This window comes from Lipotes vexillifer, unplaced genomic scaffold (assembly GCF_000442215.2).
Source record: "Lipotes vexillifer unplaced genomic scaffold, Lipotes_vexillifer_v1.1 scaffold242, whole genome shotgun sequence".
NCBI classification, from domain to species: Eukaryota; Metazoa; Chordata; class Mammalia; order Artiodactyla; family Lipotidae; genus Lipotes; species Lipotes vexillifer.
The window spans coordinates 1343430-1352564 of record NW_006771376.1 but is presented as its reverse complement, the minus strand read 5'-3'; positions in this window follow the sequence as shown (position 1 = coordinate 1352564).

Here is a 9135-nt window from a genome sequence, read left to right as displayed (position 1 = left end):
CCCCCCCCCCCCATTGGCCCTCAACCGTGTGGCCAGTCAGCAGTGAGGGTGGCAGCCTCAGAGGAAAGGCGGGCCTACCTGAGTCTGGGAGACTGGGTCCTAGGTGCCTGATGTTGATATGAGTGAAGGATGAAGGTTGGGGTGATAGGACCAAAACTTGGGAGGAGATGGTTGCTTCCCTGAGCTCGTGGTGCAAAGGGAACGTGAAGCTTCAGGTCAGTGAGGGTGAGGGTGTGTAACAGAGGAAAGCAGTGCCACGAACTCTAGGGACCCTTGATTATTTTCATTTGCAGCTGGGAGCAGCATCCTGTTCAAACCGCACTGGAGGCCTGATGTTGGCTGTCTTCTTTGAGTGACTATCTTTTCTGTTGTTTCGGTGAACAGCGCATTTATTTTTTGCTTGTTAGCCAGAGGTCGGTTTCTGTTGTTTGTGACTCAGAACCCCACCCCGTGCACCCGACCCCACCCCCATTGTGGCGGCTGGAGGATGAGGTACGGTCCTGCGTGGGAAGTGCCAGATTCATAGCAGCTATCAGACAAAGGCCATTGTCTTCCCCTTGCAGTTTCCGCTATGACTTGCCTTTTGCTGTCTCTTAGAATTTGGTCTCATTTAACGATGAGGCCTGTGGTCTCATCGGGTCTGAGGGGGAACAGCGCCTCCTGGTGGCCAGAGTGCAGATCCCAAGGGGAAGGGAACGTGATGGGGGCTGGAGGCAAGGCAGTCTCAAGGTCCTGGCCAGCAGCCCCAGGGCCTCACCTGTAGAGCAGGTGTCTGCTCTGAAAAAGTTGGCTTCTAGAAGGCTGGGCAGGACCCTGTCCAGGGATCAACGAGGGCCAGAGCCAGAGCTGACCCTTACCAACTGAGAGTGCCACAGGGCGGGTTCTGAGCAGGGCTGGCCAGGGTAGATGAGGACAGAGAACCCAGGGCAGCTAGAAGGGGAGGAGATATGACCACTTCTGGAAAGCATGGGAGGGTTGGTCATCCCTTTACAGAGGGGCAGAATCCAGCTGTTCCAGAAACCACCCCCACTGGCTGTTGTCTGGCTCTGGAAGGGCTTTTCCACATGGGATGCTGGTGGGGGACAGCCAGATCTGTCCTGGTTGCCAGAATTCCCCAGGGTCCCCCACCTTGGACTGTTCTCTGACTCCAAGGCCATTACCACACTGGTCCCAGGTGACTGACTGGCCTGAGCGTTGCTGATTCTCCTGGTATTCTTCCGAATGACAAGGCAAGGTCGAGAAGGAAGGCATGCTTTGTTGAGCACCTACTGTGTGCTGGGTGTTTGTACATTGGATTTCATTTGATCACTGTCCATCAAGGAAAACAGTAGCATCTAGATCTTATCAGTATGGCCAGGGAGGCCCACAGAAGGTGATTTGCAGAACCACCTCGAAGCCTGGGCTCTCTCTCCTGCCCCATCAGGTTGGTCTCAGACGGCAGTTCCAGAGTCCCCAGGCCATAGGTTTGCTTGGCAGTGAAGGGGCAGTGAGCTGTGGGGAGGATGTTTACATCCCGCCTGTCAGTCCTTCCTCGAGGTATAGAGGAGCTGCTGGTGCAGGGCAGGAGGGTCTGGTTGGAATGGCCCTGGGCCTCAAGGTGGGGGCACTGGTGGAGGCAGAGCTGGAAGGGAGGGGCATGAGGGGGCAGGCTGGGATCAAACTTCTGGCTTCAGAGTCCACCCTGAACCTTCTCAGCAGGTCTGGCTTGGGCCCAGACGTCATGTGTTGGGGCAGGGTAGTCTGCATGAGCCGCAGGAGCCACCAGCAAGGCTGAGGTCAAGTCCAACTCTGCAAATGACTAGCCATGACATCCTGGGCAGGTGACCTCCCGCTCTGCACCCCATCCCCATCTGCCCAGCAGACATGAGTCCACTGCCCTTACAGTGTTGTGAGGACTAAGTGGGGCAAAGTACCAGGAGGGACCTGGCAGAGAGCAAGTGCTCCGGGGACTCTGGCTGATTCTCAAGCAGAATTAAGGGGGCAGTCAGCCTCCAGATATCTTCAAGATTCCAGGGCTAAATTCCTGACTACAAGACCCCTGAGAAGGGCTTCCCTGGTGGTGCAGTGGTTAAGAATCCGCCTGCCAATGCAGGGGACACGGGTTCAAGCCCTGGTCCAGGAGGATCCCACATGGCACGGAGCGGCTAGGCCCCCATGCGCCACAACTACTGAGCCTGCGCACCACAACTGCTGAAGCCTGCATGCCTGGAGCCCGTGCTCCGCTGCAAGAGAAGCCACTGCAATGAGAAGCCCGAGCACCACAACAAAGAGTAGCCCCCGCTTGCTGCAACTAGAGAAAGCCTGTGCGCAGCAACGAAGACCCAACGCAGCCAAAAAGACCCCTGAGAAGAGGTAGGTGAATGTGTAGGTCCTTGTAGCACTGGCCATGCCCATCTCTGTGCTGCCCAGTGCACCTGAGGCCCTTGTTTGCTTACCTGAGCAGTGTGAGTCCTAGGAGATCAGGGGTGCGTCTACATTGTCAGTGTTCCTGGTACCCCAGAACAGAAAAGATGATGGGTCACCCTTGGGCGAGTTCCCTGTCTCTGGAAGTAAGAGAATGGAAGTGAACGCCTATCAGAAGGCTGGACAGGCAATTTCTACTTTAGGTGTGTCTCTGAAGACCAGGCCAGGGAATGATGGGGAAGGGGTTGGGAGGAGAATCCTCTGGCCGTTCTTAGTGGCTTCTCTACAATTTCTGGGAAGGAAGGACTTGAGAGTTGTCTTGAAGCTGCATTTGCGAGATAAGCTCACTTTTCCTTAGATTGTCTATTTATTTGGCATGGGGTTCCCGGGGCTGCAGGTGATGGGTCAGTGGCTTCGGGAAGCATGTGCTTCTCCGAGTGGTCACGAGGGGGCAGCCCAGACTGCATTATCGCTGCTCCAGCTCCAAGCAGGAGGAAAGAGGATGTGGGCAGATCCTGATCTGAGATCTGGGGGCAGGAAGAGGGGCACAGAATTGAACAGCTGCAGGGGCGGGGCACTCTAGGGACAGATTCCCCCTCCTCTGGGGCAAGGAGAATGTAAGCATGTGGTTGCTGAGAGGAGGGAGGAGGGTGCCTAGAGCACAGGAGGAGCGGAGCCCGGAGGGCAGTGCTGACCCCAGGTGGGAGGCATGGGGGGTGGCGAACTGTGGGCTATAGCCCTTCCTGGAGTACCTCTCATCATCCCCTGGGAGGGCAGACTGTGGTGCAGGCTTTCCAGTATCCTGGGCTTGCACATCCCTCCAGGGAAACAGACCTTGCAGGGAAAGGAGGCTAAAGGGGGGCTGTGGTGTGGGAGGGAGCAGGCCTGTGTGTAATGAGTATGCTCATTTCAGAGCTCCTGGCCTCCTCCCAGGTCAGCTGCTCCCCTGGGCTCTGCATGGGCTTAGCACAGGCACAGCTGTGGGTAAGCAAAGGACTTCCACCTGCCCTGAGTGGGGCCTGGGGCCCTCTCTGGGTGAGGAGATAGGGTGAGGGAGTAGCCTAGGGAGAAGGCACCCCCTTGTCACACTCATCATCTGGTGCATCCCTGGGGGTGCAGGGCAGAGAAGGCCAGGACTCCCTCGGGCTGCAAGTTGGGGGTACAGGGCAGGGGCCAGAGAGTTCAGCTACATCCCTGGATGGCAAAGAGGATATCCTGCCCGTTCCCATCTACTGCCTGCCTGCCCAGCTGTGTGGGAGCCCGGCAGGAAGAGGACAGGATCTTGCAGTCCTGAGGAGGGTGGCTTCTGGGAGAGGGCCCGCCTGGGAAGAATGAAGGCTAGGGTTTTAGTCTTGCCTACATCAGCTTGCTAGGTTCCTATCTAGATCTCAGTTTCCCCATCTATGCCATGAGGCTCACTTATTCATTTATCCATTGTATGTTTATCTAGTGTTGAGCTAAGGGCAGGGGCTTTGCCATGCCACACTCCTGGGTCTGAGTCTTTGCCACTTACTTGCTGGACAACTTATGTGAGGATCTGGGCCTCAGTTTCCTCATCTGTAAAAAGGGGTGAATAATAGTGTGTGCCCCATAGGATTGTTGATTAAATTATTATTACACAACGAGGAAAATGGGAACTGGATGCTGTTCTTGGGAAACGCTCAGTGTAAACACACTGAGAATACTCACACATAAGCTTGCACACACACATACTTGCGTGCCCTGAGGTTTGTACACAAAAGAAGCAGCATTCTAAAAGAGGCACCTTTTGAGACTTCCCTGGTGGTCCAGTGGCTAAGACTTCGTGCTCCCAATGCAGGGGGCCTGGGTTCTATCCCTGGTCAGGGAACTAGATCCCACATGCTGCAACTAAGAGTTTGCATGCTGCAGCTAGAGATCCTGCATGCCGCAACTAAAAAAGATCCCATGTGCTGCAACTAAGACCCAGCATAGCCAAATAAATAAATAAATATTAAAAAAAAATTTTTTTTAAAGAGGCACATTTCAAAGTCTGGGGCAAAGTAGAGGGGGTATCTGACTTCAGGCCTGAGATGACCATGGTAGGTTAGCAGCTCAGCTGTCTGGGGTGTGGTTGGTGCTCATGGTGTGTGTGTGTACATGCTTGCACGTGCACGAAGCCTCTGATTTCCCCCTCCCTCAGGCCCTGAGATGGTGGAAAGAGCCAGGGGAATGGCCAACTTTCCCCCTCTTTACCTCTGCTCCTGGTCTCTGTGATCCTGCAAAAAAGTCCCCAAACGAACTGAGAATAGCTCTGAGTTCATGGACTCAAAAGATACAGGTGTTGGTCCTGCCTCGTCAACTTTCCTGGGGAAGCCGTCTTCCCTGTCTGAGGCTCTGTCTCTCCATCTCTTAAATGGAGTTATTTCACTTGTGAGGCTGTGCTTCCCTGAGAAGGGTGATGATTTGCCCTGGGCACACAGTAAGCCCCTTCCTGCCTCAGGACCTTTGCGCATATTGCTCCCTCTGCCCAGAGGTCTTTTTTCCTCTTCCCTTCCTATTTAATTCTTCCTCCTGGGAGAAGCCTGCCTTGATCCACCCATCTAAAGCCATCATCCTTGTTTGTCTCTTTATTGCATTTTTGCTTCATCTTCAGAAATCTCATGACAATTTGTAACTGGGTATTTACTTGTATGTTTACTTTTTTTAGTCTGTTTCTTCACTAGACTTTAAGCTCTATGAGAGCAGAAATAACCATATGCTAATCTTGTTCACAGCTATGTCACCACCAGCCAGCACAGAACCTAGTACATAGTAGATATTCAATCAATATGATGTAAATTCCTTTTTTTTTTTTTTTTTGGCGATACGTGGGCCTCTCACTGTTGTGGCCTCTCCGGTTGCGGAGCACAGGCTCCGGACGCGCAGGCTCAGCGACCATGGGTCACGGGCCCAGCCACTCCGCGGCATGTGGGATCTTCCCAGACCGGGGCACGAACCCGTGTCCCCTGCATCGGCAGGAGGACTCTCAACCACTGCGCCACCAGGGAAGTCCGTAAATTCCTTTTTTGGCATAGGAAATCTACACACATGGTACAAAATTCAAAAGTTACAAAAGGTTAAAAATCTCTCAAACGTGTCCTCTGGACATCCATTACTTTCTTTAGAGAAGAAACTTACTTTTTCTTATACATCCTTGCAGGATCTTCTCTGCATGTATTAGTATAGTGTGTTTAAAAACGTAAATGGTAACAAAACTAGATACTTTGTTCTGGAGAATCTTCCATATGATGCATATTATTTTGTATGGATCTATCATAATTTACATAGTCATTTCCAGATTATTGGAAATAATGGAATGCTGCAGAAAAGATCCTTGAACATGTTATTGTCATTTGTGTAAGCTTAACTGAAGGATCAATTTCTAGAAGTGGAATTGCTGGGTCAAAGAGTATGTACTTTGAAAATTTTTTTTTTTTTTTGGCCGTACGCGGGCCTCTCACTGTTGTGGCCTCTCGCGTTGCGGAGCACAGGCTCCGGACGCGCAGGCTCAGCAGCCATGGCTCACAGGCCCAGCCGCTCCGCGGCATGTGGGATCCTCCCAGACCAGGGCACGAACCCACGTCCCCTGCATCGGCAGGCGGACTCCTAACCACAGTGCCACCAGGGAAGCCCGTACTTTGAGAATTTTGATGAATACTGTCAGATTCATTTTTTAGAGGTTTACTTTTTAACTTAAATGCACCTTCACCAAAATGAATATGAGTGCCTGTTTTCAACACCATTTCCAGCACAGTGTGTTAGCAGACATTTCATCTTTGCCGATCTGATTGGTGAAAAATTGTATATTGTTTATATTTCTTTTATTATAAGCGAGGTCAAGCATCTCTCTCTTTTGTTTTGTTTTTTATTAAGGTATAGTTGATGTACAATATTGTATAAGTATCTCTTTATAGTTTAAAATTTATTTGTATTTTCCTCTTCTGTTAATCATGTTTTTTGTCCGTTTTTTATTGGATTGCTGTTTTTTGGCTGGACCTATTTGCATATTAAGGACATTATTCTTTTATCTGTGTATCATGCAGCGTTCCAGCAGGAAACAGATGGAATTCTCAATTCAGGTTAATTTGGGGAAGGGTTGATAAGGGATTATTTACACGGCTATATAGGCAGGGAGTAGTGGGGGCTCTCGGGGTAGTTCAGTTGCCTGAAGGATGCCACTAGAGGGAGCTGTTACTAGACCCCCCGGGAAAGAGCTGCACGTGGAGGGATGCCTGAGAGGTCACCTTTCCCATCTCCCATTAGAGATTCGGTTCCAGGAAACCAACTAGAAACCAGGGATCAAGAGTGCCTGTGGCTGAGGCCTCTGCAGGCCAGCTTCACAAGACAGAGAGCAGGGTAGACAAGGGTAGAGAGGGGATCTGGAGGGGCAAAATGGAAGAGATCAGCACACATTTGTTGTATGTCTTTTGACTTTACGATTCTTTTAAATGTAGAAATGATTTACTTTTATGTAGTAGAATCGATCTTTTCAATTATTTTCAACATGATTTATTCAGTAACATATCTTTGCCCCATTGATTTGAAATGTTACCTTTTAGTAAAAACTTATGTGAATGAATGAATGAATCGGTAGCATTTCTGGGCACAAAAACTCACTGCTGTATCATTTGTTACACAGCACTAGACCCCATTGTTACCCGTGGGCCCTGCCTGGGGTTCATGTCCAAAGCCCTGCCATACCCCTGGTATCCTCTGAACTGCCAAAGTGGACATGGTGTGGGTCCATAATAAGATGGAGGGCTTCCCTGGTGGCGCAGTGGTTAAGAATCCGCCTGCTAATGCAGGGGACACGGGTTCGAGCTCCGGTCTGGGAAGATCCCACACGCCGCGGAGCAGCAGAGCCCGTGAGCCACAGCTACTGAGCCTGCACTCTAGAGCCTGTGTGCCACAACTACTGAAGCCCGCGCGCCTAGAGCCCATGCTCCGCAACAAGAGAGACCACCGCAACGAGAAGCCCGCTCACCACATCGAAGAGTAGCTCCCACTCGCCGCAACTAGAGAAAGCCCGCGTGCAGCAATGAAGACCCAACGCAGCCATTAAAAAAAAAAAAAGATAAATAAAAGTTTTAAAAAAAGGAAGGTGGCGTTCCTGTGGGGTGGCCCAGCCAAGAGTACCAGTGGGCTGGTGGGGAGTGGGGTGGGGGTGGGCATGCATGTCAAGGCTAGTACTGGGGGGTGGATAAGCCCGCAGATGTGGGGCGCCCTCTCTCTGTGCGTGTGTGCACATGGGCAAGCATGAGCCTGGCGTGGTCAGGTGTATACCTGTGCATGAGTGTGCCAGGTGTGCGTTCAGGTGGGTCAGCATGCCAGCCAGGTATGTGCGTGCTTGCAGCCAGGCGTGTGTTTGCAGGTGTGCCTGCTGTCTCCTGTGCCCTCAGGGCCACGGGAGCTGCTTGCTCGCGTGCCTGAGAGTCCTTCTTGCCGTGGGAATTGAGGAATCTCTCAGGCCCCAGGTTAGCACGTCCTCCGAGGTGGGGGTGGAGGTGGGGAGGCGGCCGGTGGGGTAACCAGTCAGGTTTGCGGAGTGTGTTTCTGCTCCTCCCTCTCGCTGACAATGGTCACGCCTGAGAGCCTGGAGACCTGGACCTGGTGACGCCATCTGCCTGGACAGGGCGAGCCAAGACCCTGCCCAGAGCTTTGGGGGGTTGTGGTGTTGAAAAGGAGTAGCGGAGAGAGATGCAGATCAGACAGAGCTGTGCGCTGGGCAGCCAGGCCAGGAGGGCCCAGCTACGGGGATGGTCCCACCAAGTCCACTCCCCACACAGGCTGCCACGTGGGGAAACTGAGGCCCAGACAGGGTGCATCTTGTCCAGAGCCTCTGCTCAGCAGCCCACCAGGGGTGAACCCTCCGAGACATCCTGCTGGGTGTGGACAGGCACAGTGGAAGAGCCCCCTCCCCCCACATCAGAGGGCTCCCCGCCTGAGGGTGGAGGCGCTGGACCCACCTGGAGTGAGGGTGATTATGCATGAGAGAGGAAGTTGGGGGTGTAGGTGAAGATGCTGCTACATAAGTGAAACCCTGAGTACCGGAAGGACTTCTGGGGGGCGAACATCCTTGGTCCCCCAGCAGTGTGCCCTGTGCTCTCTGGGGGGATTTCTGGGGCTCTGACCTCATCCCTATCTGCAATGTAGGACTTTTGGCTGAGCCCTGAGATGGATCCTTCCCTCTCTCTCATCTTTCCTGGCTCAGCCCCTGGGCCCTGACCATCCCTGGACTGGCTTCTTGCACTGTTATTTACTCAGTTGGTCAACACTCATCAATTGGGACTGCTCTAGCCAGGCCACTCTGGGGCCACAGAGATGAATGAGAACAGGGCCCTGGACTCTTGCAGGAGGACCCAGCCCAGCCCCTGGGGAGGGGGTCAGGGATGCCTCTGAAAGGAGGTGGGGGAGGCCAGTCTAGGTTCGAGGACAGAATGTACCAAGAATGAGAGTCCTAGAGTGCACAGGCCCTCCCCTTGAGCAGCATGGGGGGTCTCCAGTCTTCCCTGGGGCAGTCATCAGGGGGGTGGTGGCCTGTCCCACAGGGAGGTGAGTTTCCTTCCGGCAGCTCCTTCTCACGCAATGGGCCGGAAGGGGTTGGGGGCCCATTGTTCCCTGTCACGCCAGCACCCCCAGCCCTCCCCAGCTGCTGGGTGGGGGGAGCAGTGGAAGGAAGTAGGCTGAGCCCAGGCCCTGGCAAGACCCCAGTGAGAGGGTGTGGGGTCCTGG